Raw genomic sequence first — 12349 nt, 5'->3', positions numbered from 1 at the left:
TGAGGAAATGTTGAGTCTCATTTCTATGTGTCTCATAAGGTGACAGCTGGGACACTGACAGTCAGTTCATCCCAGAGAAGGGAAAGAGTCTCAGCAATGGCCCTGCCCATAGTGGAAACCTACTCCAGCCTGTAGCTAACTGGCTTTTTGGAAAGGTCAATGGTACAGGTTTCCCCTTTATATGAAGTAGTTGGGGGGTCACTGCTCTCTGCCCCTCACTGGATCATGTATTTAGGGTGCGGGGATATTGTACTTGAAAGTCACTGTACCATTATCTCCAAGTGTATGTATGTGTATATATATATATATATCATCCTTTAATGTACATGTATCGGACCTGTTATTCTGTCTTTCTTTAATTCGGATCTTCTACCAAAAATCATTTAGACATTTAATAAAACCCAATAGGATTGTTTTGCCTTCAATAAGGATTAATTATATCTTAATTTGGATCAAGTACAAGGTTCTGTTTCATTATTACAGAGAAAAGGGAAATCATTTTTAAAAATGTAATTATTTGATGAAAATGGAGTCTATGGGAGATGGTGTTCTGCTGGAGCTTTCTGGATAACAGGTTTCATACCTGCTGACCAATCACAAGAGGACTTTCCAATCCATGTCAGACAAAGGCCCTTTTTCACTACTAGAGATTACCCACTTACATGAAAAGTATAGGAAGAGCCAAACACTTCTTGTACTAGAGCTGTCAGTCTGTGGTTTCCTCAGTAGTAAAGTAAACTGCAAGATAATCCAGCCATCACTTTACACCATCATTTCAAACCAATATTTTAATTGTTTTTTTTTACCAATTAAATGACAATAACAAAAAAAAAAAGACAAAACTTTATTTTACTCCATCAAGTCAACTGACGAATGGACCTGATCCCTTATTTGTGACTCTGGAATTCTATCCACATCCAGCGTAGTATAGAGCTCACGTCTCTCTTCTTCTGACCAACAAAGTCTCACATTTCATTATCAGTTTTTTACTTATATTGTTCAAAACCATCTCACTTCTTGTTGTTCCTTTCTTTTTTCTACTTGTTTAACTGGAGAGTTTAGCTGCTGTATTGGGACTTCCATTTGGGAACTCTCCGCTTTATCTTTCTTTTTCTCCTCTTGTTGACCTGAGAGCTTCACCTGTTGTACTGGGGATTCTTTTTGCAAACTCTCACTTTTGGCTTTCTTTTGCTTACCGCCTATTCCAATTTTGGACACATCCTTTCTTTTAACGGACAGCTCCTCCGCTTCTTGATTTGTCTTCTGAAAAGACATTGGCTCCAAAGAACTCACCTCTGGTTCCTCAAAGAGGACTTGTGTCTGCGTAGGTTTTCTTTGGCCATGAAGCTCACATATGACCACTTTCAAAAAAAAATTGAATTTTTTTGGCTGCAAATAACTTTTAAAGTCATGACCAGTTTCTGGCATGTCTCACACTTTTCCAAAATGTGGCCATAACTCCTGCACCCCCCACAGAAGGCAGGCATATCATTGAAGTAACAGTCTAAGTTTATCTTGCAAAGTTTAAACCTGGCAGGCGGGTAACAGTCTCTCTCATACACAATCTTAAATCTGTACTTCAAGGTCCAGAGACCTATCTCGTTCATTATCTTACCAACATAAGAAACTTTTTTGCAAAACTTACCCAAACCACCTCAATTTCCTTTTGTGGGACAAAGGGCAAATAGATCATAACCACCACATTTGTCTAGTTTTGCTTAAAATGCGGAAAAACCTTGAAGTCTTTCAAGCGGCCATCTTCCAGATTCTCCTCCAGGATCCTCAGGAAAACTCCTTCTCCATTGAAAGTGATGTCAAAGATTCCGCTTCTCGGATAATCCTGCATTGCCAGGATATTACTCTTCCGTACTCAGCCTAATTCTCCCAGGATTACGTCCACGATGTAGGACATCCTCTTCTCCAGGCTCACAGCATCACCAGCAACAACACAAACAGAGTGCTTGATTCAAGCATATCCAGGAACTTCCTCCATCTCTTCGAAGCACTCCCAGCTTCCACCTCAAATCAAGGATTCCACTGGAGCGAGGAAGGATCGCCTCTCGTTGCCCAGAGTAGGAAGCCCCCAAAAGCAGCTTAAGACAAAATGTGCCAATGCTACAAGGCCAAGGAGCAACATCTCCAGGCACCCCACGACTCAGACCAAATTCTTCACCAAAAGGCCGAGAAGCGACCAGGGTACAACTGACAAACTATGTGTCAAGCTGTACCCAACAAGCTTCAACCTTCCCATTTCTTACATTACTTGGCCGTTCAATTTTCCCTCATAGCCATAGGGAGAGAACAACCCACCAAGTGTTCTTCATTTCCATATCAGTCAAAGTTGACCAATCACAAGAGGACTTTCCAATCCATGTTAAAGACTGCCTGTCAAACAACATAGCCTTTTGCCTACTATAGATTCCTCCTTGCCATACAAAGAATAGGAAGACCCACAGCCTTCTATGACAAGAGCTGTCAGTCCCATATCCCTTTGCCTAGGCTCTATGGCAAATTAGCCATCGCCTAAGCACTCCCATGATAAAATCTAACATTCCAACACATGACCATGTGTTGACCTGTGCCTAGTAAGCCTCAACTTCCCTATCCCGTAACACCATAGGGAGAGAAAAAACGGCAAAGTCTTCTTCATTTCCATATCGGTCAAAGTTGACCAATCACAAGAGGACTTTCCAATCCATGTTAAAGACTGCCTGTCAAACAACATAGCCTTTTGCCTAGACTCTATGACAATTTGACATTGCCGCTATCCCGTAATACCATAGGGAGAGGAAAAAAATGGCAAAGTCTTCTTCATTTCCATATCGGTCAAAGTTGACCAATCACAAGAGGACTTTCCAATCCATGTTAAAGACTGGCTGTCAACAACATAGCCCTTTGCCTACCCTCTATGACAATTTGACATCGCCGCTATCCCGTAATACCATAGGGAGAGAACAACACACCAAGTCTCCTTCATTTCCATATCGGTCAAAGTTGACCAATCACAAGCGGACTTTCCAATCCATGTCAAACACTGCCTGTCAACAACATAGCCCTTTGCCTATTATAGATTAGCCCCTTCCATACAAAAGAATAGGAAGACCCACAGCCTTCTATCACAAGAACTGTGAGTCACAAAGCCCTTTGCCTAGGCTCTATGACAATAAGAGATTACCCATTTACATGAAAAAGTATAGGATCACACAAACACTTCCACCACTAGAGCTATCAGGTCATCACCACATTTGTAAATCTTTACTCATCAAACTTAGCCTTTCCAATCTCTTCCATTACCTGACTTTTTACCTTTCCATAGGAAGCAATATCCTACCAAGTCATGAAAAAGTGTAGGAACCGACAGACACTTGCATCCTAAACATATTAGTCAAAGTTGACCTAATCTAGCCTTCACCATTACTTCCATTACTTAACTTTTTTAACTTTCCCTCATAAACCATAGGGAGAGGAAACCTACCAAGTCATGAAAAAGTATAGGGAGAGACACTTCCATCCCTAGAGCTATCAGGATTTCAACTCCGTAATAAAACAACAAGCAAGATAAACCTGCCATCGCTCTACAACATCACTGTATTCACCCATTAGTTAAAAAAATAACATACTTTATTTTTATGATACCACTTTATTTCAAATTTCTTTTCTCTAGTCGGCCCCCCTGTCCGTGCAAACGTTTGGGTTAATGTCAATCTCATCTCTGGAGGCAGGACAGAAGAATACGACTCTTGACTCCTCCCCTGGTATAAAAGTTGTGGCTCCACCTCCCATTGCCAGTTCTTTGTCCTGCCTCGGAGCTGAAGGACAGAAAAGTTTTCTTTCTTCCTTATTTTCTTTTTCCAAGCTTTCGATTTCTACTTTCATGGATGGGGACATGCTGTGCTGTATCCAACGTATGGTGACTGTAACGGTCGGCACCCAACATCAGAACAAATGCCAAGCAGCCTGGTCTCGGCTTGTGCTTCACCAGTAGTGTCACCACCTTTGGCTTCGGGAGGAGCCCTCAGCTACTTGGATGCCACCTGGATTTAAACGAGAGGTGCAAGGTTAGAGGTTCTGGAGGGGCACGACTGTTAGCGACAGTCTTTGGGCAGAAGGTCATAGTACAAGGCATTAAGCAATAGAGTAGTCAGATCAGGCCGGTTCGGGGCAGGCAGAGAATAAACTTAGTCAGGCAGGCAAGGGTCAAACCAGGAAGTCAATCAGAAGGGTTAAGCAGAATCGAAGTTGGTAATCAGGCAAGGGTCAGGATTCAGAATTCAGGATCGTCAAATAGCCAGGCAGGAGTCAAAACAAGAATCAGAATAACTAGTTAGCACAAAGCTCAGAAAGCACCAGGAACAATTCTTATAACGGGCAATGAAAAACTTTGCTTTGTGGCTTTATATAATTGAAATTTCGCGCCACTGCGTCAGCGCGCAGTTAAATCATGAAGTGGCGTCCTAACAGTGGCGCGCACTAACAGTACACTCATTGCGGCCGAGAGGAGCGCCGGCGAGGCGGGCGTCCCCTCCCCTACATGTAAGGGCAACCAGTATTGTGCCTGGCCTTTGCGACATTTTCCGCAGGAGGCTTTCGCGCCATTTGCGTGACTAATTTTATGCTGCGGGCGTCAATTCGATGCGGGCATTTGTTTTAGACACAGGCGTCAGTTTCGACACGGTCGTCAGTTTTCAACGTGGGCATCAAAATGTCTGATGTTATAACATCACCAACTGAGTGGTCTTCTCCATGGGGCTAAACACACACCAGAGAAGCTCAGCAGAGGCAATTTACACACAGGAGCCCCATATCACGGCTCTAGTTGACTTAACATCACCCATAAAGATCTCTGTATTACCAGAACCATGGAAAGATCAGATTCCCTTATGGAGCTGAGGGCAGAAAAAGTGGTGACATTGAGGAAATACAAACATACACAAAAGAAACCTCAACACAATTATTGTTATGATTATAATCCATCAGGGGCACCTATTTGTCTCCACCCCCTTTCTCTCAGGGGAGGGCCCAGGAGATCTTATGAGACTCCTCTGAACCTGAAGCCAAAAGAGGAGAGGGGTTCGGCAACATTTGGCCTGCAAACATTAGACCACCACGAATCACAATCACATAGGGGCCAATTCACTAACTTCGAGTGAAGGATTCAAAGTAAAAAAAACTTCGAATTTCGAAGTGTTTTTTGGGCTACTTCAACCATCGAATGGGCTACTTCGACTATGACTTCGAATCGAAGGATTTGAACAAAAAATCGTTCCACTATTCGCAGGCACGTTTCAGGGGCCCAATGCCGCCCCTCCTCCTGCTCCGCTCTTCTAACTACCAGCGTCGGAGCGGGTGGAGGAGGGGCCGCATCGCTAGTGCAGTGAGCGCTATTGCGCTCGCTGCGCTAGAAGAGCCGAATTTCAGTTTTAAAAAACGGAAATTCGGCTCTTAAAGTTACCAGAGGCGGCTTTTTGCCGCCCCTGGTAACTGGCCGCTCCGTGCCGCCTGAGGCAAGATTCTCACTTTGCCTCATGGCCGGAGCGGCCCTGACTATTCGACTATTCAATAGTCAAAGTACTGTCTCTTTAAGAAAAAACTTCGACCCCCTAGTTCGCCATCTAAAAGCTACCGAAGTCAATGTTAGCCTATGGGGAAGGTCCACATAGGCTTTCCTAAGTTTTTTTGATCGAAGGATATTCCTTCGATCGTTGGATTAAAATCCTTCGAATCGTTCGATCGAACTATTTGCGCTAAAATCCTTCGACTTCGATATTCGAAGTCAAAGGATTTTAATTCCCAGTCGAATATCGAGGGTTAATTAACCCTCGATATTCGACCCTTGGTGAATCGGCCCCATAGTGTTTCCAACACAGAACAAAAATTCCTTTCCTTTTATACCAAGTGTTAGAGGCAATGAGAGAAAGTCTATAAATGCGAGAGGAGTCACAAGACACCAATTGGTCACAGTCACATTATCGCTCAGTTACTAACGAAGCCATTTTGTAACACGACCCTATTCCAACAACAGGGGTAAAATAGGAGAAAAAACTCCAAAAAATAAATTCTGTGATTACAAGCCAATTAAAATGAACTGCTCCTCCAACAGAGGAGGCAGCATTAAAGGCCCCAGGATTAAAGTCAACTCATAAAAGATCTTCTGCACAATCAGCAGCAATACTACACCCCAAGAATACTACACCCCAGGAATACTACACCCCAAGAATACTACACCCCAGGAATACTACACCCCAAGAATACTACACCCCAGGAATACTACACCCCAGCAATACTACACCCCAGGAATACTACACCCCAGGAATACTACACCCAACAACCGCAGCAGCGGGACTGGCACATACGGCAACACTGGGCCCAAGAACTGAGGTGTCAGCACCTAAATAAGCACAAGAAATTGTGGAAAAGGTGGATAAACTTCATACTACACCCACTTTCCTCGCAACTTCTGAATTCCCCTTCCCCCGACTAACGGCAAGATCCGCCGCTACTACACTGGTTACCAAAAGAGTATCCCTTAATATCTTGGAATACAAACAAAGTAAATAATGAATGTACATAACAAAAGTGCTTAGAATAGTCTACTCATCAGTTCTACAGGTTTACTTATCCTTTATTAGCAGATACAGACCCTCATCTTCATCAAGTCAGTCAGTGAAGAAATGAAAAACAAAAGTTGTATTGTGTCCCAAGGAAAGGATTACTATTGAAATAATGTCGTAATGTAAAACCAAAAAAGATTCTCTAGTGTCTCTAGTTATACAAAAAAGTATTCTTTTACTTTGCAATACAATATACATATGTAAATACATCCACTAGATCTGTCATTATTTATTTAGGAAATGTTATTTTAATATGTAGAACAGGCTTATTTGCCTCCATAGAGAAATCACTGATATTTAAAGGAAATGCAACATTTTTCTTCTCTCGATTTAACCCAAACAAGCGAATTACCGAAAGTGAAGTTGACCAACAAGACATCAGAGCAAAGCCAAGTCCATGTCACTGAGTGGGAAGTTCATACACAAGTAGAAATATTGCCGTTACGTCTTCTTTCCAATTTCCACGCCCTGCACTTAATGTGTCTCACAGCAAATGAGCTCTAACACATTCTGTGAAATATCCAACTTCAGAACATACAAAGAGAAGACCTGTCAATAGTGACAAACATTTCCAAAATGACAATAACACCAACACAAGACTTCAAGTCACCTGTGGGGAAAAAAGAATCCAAGTCAAATATTTGACAAAGATGTCGTTGTTGGTGACGATTCTCGTTGGTCCATCTCAGGCTACATCTAGTATAGGTCAATCTGAAATAAGTGGACTTGCTGAGTAAACCTTGAGGACGTTTCACTACTCATCCGAGGAGCTTCTTCACTTCAACGGACTGATGGCTTCACCAGACATTGGAACTGAAGAAGCTGCTCGGATGAGTAGTGAAACATCTTCAAGGTTTACTCAGCAGCTCCAGTTGTTGTTTTGATGTAAAAATCATAATAAAGGAGCAGAAATACAGGATTGGCCTTTACAAGAGTCTGAATTAGAAGATCCTAATGTTACTCTACTAAACCCAAACCAAATCCATTTCTTCTACAACAAACAGTGGACATAAACAATGAATGACATAAAAATATGAACTTTCTGCCTAGATACAATACAGGTATGGGACCCCCCCCCAGACCTGGGTCTTTCTGTAATTTGGATCTTCATACCTTAAGTCTACTAGAAAATCATATAAACATGAAATAAAGCCAATAGGCTGGTGTTGCCTCCAATAAGGATTAATTATATCTTAGTTGGGATCAAGTACAAGTGACTGATTTATTATTACACAGAAAAAGCAAATCAGTTCAAAATGTTGTCCTAGTGAATGTCATTATGAGCAGCAATCAGCATGGCTTTATGAAGGATAGGTCATGTCAGACTAATTTGATTGCATTTTATGATGAGGTAAGTAAGATTCTGGACAGTGGGGGGGGCAGTAGATCTATTTGGATTTTGCCAAAGCGTTTGATACTGTGCCCCACAAACGACTGCTTTCTAAACTAAGGTCTGTTGGGCTTAATGAAGTCGTTTGCACATGGATAGGAAACTGGCTACAGGATCGGGTACAGAGGGTGGTTGTTAATGGGACATTCTCTACTTGGAGTAAGGTTCTTAGTGGGGTCCCCCAGGGCTCAGTATTGGGGCCACTTTTATTTAACTTGTTCATTAATGACTTAGGGGAGGGTATTGTAAGTAATGTATCAGTGTTTGCAGATGAGACAAAACTATCAGCCCAATTAATTCCATCCAGGATGTGGCACTTGCAACAGGATCTTGACTAACTGGCAATCTGGGCAGCTAAGTGGCAAATGAGATTCAATGTTGATAAATGTAAAGTCCTGCACCTGGGATGTAACAATAAATTAAGGGGAGATATGATAACTATGTATAAATATATAAGGGGATCATATAATAATCTCTCTAATGATTTATTTACCAGTAGGTCTTTCCAGCTGACACAAGGTCACCCATTCCGATTAGAAGAAAAGAGGTTCCGCCTAAATATTGGGAAGGGGTTTGTTACAGTGAGAGCTGTGAAGATGTGGAATTGTCTCCCTGAATCAGTGGTACAGGCTGATACATTAGATAGGTACAAGGAAGGGTCGGATGCTTTATTCACCAGTAGCTCCTCCCAGCAGACAGGAGGGAGCCAATGAGATTAGAGGAGGGAAAGGGGTGTTACAGGGAGAGCTGGGAAGTGAATCAGGGGTACAGGCTGATACATTAGATAGGTACAAGGAAGGGTCGGATGCTTTATTCACCAGTAGCTCCTCCCAGCAGACAGGAGGGAGCCAATGAGATTAGAGGAGGGAAAGGGGTGTTACAGGGAGAGCTGGGAAGTGAATCAGGGGTACAGGCTGATACATTAGATAGGTATAAGAAGGGGTTGGATGGTGTTTAGCAAGTGAGGGAATACAGGGATATGGGAGAGAGCTCATAGTACAAGTTGATCCAGGGACTGGTCCCATTGCCATTTTGGAGTCAGGAAGGAATTTTCCCCCTTTGAGGCAAATTGGAGAGACTTCAGATGGGAGTTACGCAGGTTATATTTAGACTAAAATGGTTGAACTTGATGGACGTGTGTCTTTTTTCAACTCAACTCACTATGTTTCTATATTACTATGGGCCATAGAGGGTCCATTTTCAGTCAATCATTCTGCTGTCCCATTAGATGATCAGACGTGTGCTGATGAATGGACCCAGGACATGTTTATATTTTCAACTTTAACACCAACAGTGACATAATTGTGCACAACTCTGGTTACACAAGTGAACATTCAGCTGCACAACGACATCGTGGGACACACAACAATAAAGGTAAAACAAGAGGTTGGCGAGTGCGCTGGTCTCCAGGTGAGACTCACAAGTGTAGGGTCCATGGGGTTAACTTCTCCTTTATTCTGGAATTCCCCTACTGATTGGAAATTCCCTGGCAGCCAAATGTTGGGCCTAATTTAGAGAAGGGGGGGGTTCCTTTTCCAGGTTGAAGTGTGCGATGGCAGTTCCACATGTGACCAGGAGGTGTCACTGTTACTGAAGTGTTTATAAAGGAGAGGCACATGTTCTGTCTCACACTAAGGAAAGTGAAGAGCTTGGGCTTTGGCCCCAGTAAGGAAATGATACAACGGAGAAGAACATCGGAGAAGTTGAGGAGCAGCCCCTGTGATTGAGATATTATTATTATTAACATGTATTTATATAGCGCCAACATATTGCGTAGCACTGTAAGACAGTGGTAATGTAGCTCTTGTCATCAGGGCTTCCATCAGAGATCACTGGGGCTCACATGAAAACATTTTCTGGGCCCCCTGATCTCCACCAACCCAGCATGGCCCCCAACACAGGCCGGCCCCCAAGCTGCACCCAGATCCTGCCCACCTCACAGCACAGTAAAAAGGTCGCACAGACATCAGCGCTAAAACAATTACCCCCTACCCCCCCCAAGTTATAAAAGCGATTGGCGGCCAGGGCCCAAAATATTGGGGGTCTGGGACCCATTTCAGTTAAAAAAAATGGTGGCCAGCCCCCAAATTTATAAAAAGCCTTTGGTGGTCAGGGCCCCTCTATAAGTTAAAAAAAAAACATTGACGGCCTGGGTCCCCCATAAAAGTTTTTGTAAATAACATTGGTGGCCAGAAACCCTCAAAAATGTCATTTGTTTTCAGGGGTTAAAAGAAACAGACAATTTGTGTTGAATGGAACTTACCTTTGAAGGTTTTCTTCATTCTCTTCTACTCTGGGTCTATTTGGCGACTCCTCTTCGTTTGGCTCTTTTTGCAGCGTTTGGTGACTTTTTCCAGCTTTCCAGGTAATTATAGCACAGTCGGACCCCCAATTAATGTAGGAGGGTAGATTGGAGGTGTCTCTCCCAGGTGATATTGTCTGTACGGACCTCTCCCTTCCCCCACAGATGAATGTGAGGGCCCAGCTGAGACTGGTGTAACCAATGCTCTAGATCAGGGATCCCCAACCTTTAGAACCAATGAGCAACATTCAGTCAAAAGAGTTGGGGAGCAACACAAGCATGAAAAATGTTCTTGGGGTGCCAAATAAGGGCTGTGATTGGCCATTTAGTAGCTCCTGTGTGGATTGTCAACCTACATTGAGACTGTGTTTGGCAGTACAACTGGTTTTTATACAACCAAAACTTGTCTCCAAGCCTGGAATTCAAACATAAGCTCCTGCTTTGAGGCCACTGGGAGCAACATCCAAGGGGTCGGAGAGCAACATGTTACTCACGAGCTACTGGTTGGGGATCACTGTTCTTGAGTACTTGGGTGGAAATAAAGGGTTAGACATGAAGAATGTGTTGCTCATTCTAATTGTATAGTAGAACAGATGTGTAACAACTGAGCATGTGCAGTGCCACTGACTCACAGAAGAGGCCTAACAAGACCAGGAGATGGAGAGCTACTGGGGGCACTTGGGCTGGACCATTATTACTTCACTATTTGAAATACATTTCCAGGCAGATTCCTTATTAGTTATAACTGGCACCTCGTAGGCACTAACCCCCCCCCCCCCAAACTGTTTAACTGGAACCCAAAATGTGATGAGAGAAGAGAATGAGCTTCAGTTTCCCACACTCACTACTTGTGCCGGGAGCAAGTCCCATGGGAAGACTCATTAGAATGAGGAAACAGTGACAGCCGGGGGATTATCTACAGATGAATCTCATTCTATATAAACTCACAGCTTTACTTTATGCTCCAGGCTGGGGGGACTCTGCGCCCCAATCTCTATTTCTCATCATTATATCCCCCCAATAGTCCCTTTTCCTTCTCTGCTTATTTCTAAATACCATAGACACCGAGCTCTAGAAAGAACCAGTGGAACACACTGGCTCTCATTGGCTGCTGCAGCAGGGGCTCCCTCTGTAACCCTGTGCAATTGGCTCCAAAGCAAGACACTCCTCTGGCTCCTCCTCTTCCATAGATGCACTGGGGCTCCCAGCCAATGAGATTGCTCTCCAGCCTGTAACTGGGCTGCATGATGTCACAGAGGGAGAAGACTTATCTGATCCCCTACATAGACATGGCAGTTTGGAAGTGGACCACCAGTTAGCAAAGCTCATTATGATCCATTATTGCAGTGACCCCCCAACCAGGCCCGGACTGGCAATCTGTGGGTTGTGGCAAATGCCAGAGGGGCTGCTATAAGGTCCCATAGAAAGTCACTATTTAGTGGGCTGGTGGGGCTGTTTGGGCCTCTGAGTGGACTGATTGGGCCTCTGTGTACCTGAAATGCCAGGGCCTATTTTAATTCTCAATCCGGACCTGCCCCCAACCAGTGGCTCTGGTAGAACATGTTGCTCCCCAACCCATTGGGAATTGTTACCAGTACAATAATGTCCAGAGGTTCTGCAATTCACTCCCTTTGCCGGTGTTAAAATCTGTTCTCCTTCAGATCAGTCACAATAAAAATCTTTCATTCATAAGAAGAAACACCAGCGCTACAAGCTCAGGGGTAGACACCAAAGAAAACAAAGAAATAAAATATAGTGTAGTAATTTGTGGAACAGTTTACACCTCTTTGTGCATTTACTATGGGAAGTGTTTTGATTTCTTCCACCGGGGGGTTTAGTTGCCCTTTAACTGTGGTATTTTAGCAATATACGTGACCACCTCCTGTGTGTGAGTAGTAAATACAAACGTTTACTTGTACCACTAGCATAAAATGTAATTTCTCCTCCAATACAGGACGTCATTCAGTTTCTAGGAAGGATGTGCTAAAATCGTATAAAAACTTCTTTAATAAAGAGGAGTTTATTTTTGAGTTAATTGAGTTATTT

At 43.3% G+C, this 12349-nt stretch overlaps 1 pseudogene; it reads right to left on the bottom strand.

Annotated features, from left to right (window-relative positions):
- Nucleotides 1-985: 985 nt before the first annotated feature.
- LOC108705076 lies at nucleotides 986-1993 on the bottom strand (annotated as a pseudogene).
- Nucleotides 1994-12349: the final 10356 nt, after the last annotated feature.

The sequence above is a fragment of the Xenopus laevis genome, chromosome 1S (assembly GCF_017654675.1).
Source record: "Xenopus laevis strain J_2021 chromosome 1S, Xenopus_laevis_v10.1, whole genome shotgun sequence".
NCBI classification, from domain to species: Eukaryota; Metazoa; Chordata; class Amphibia; order Anura; family Pipidae; genus Xenopus; species Xenopus laevis.
This window is presented reverse-complemented; position numbering and strand designations above follow the sequence as displayed.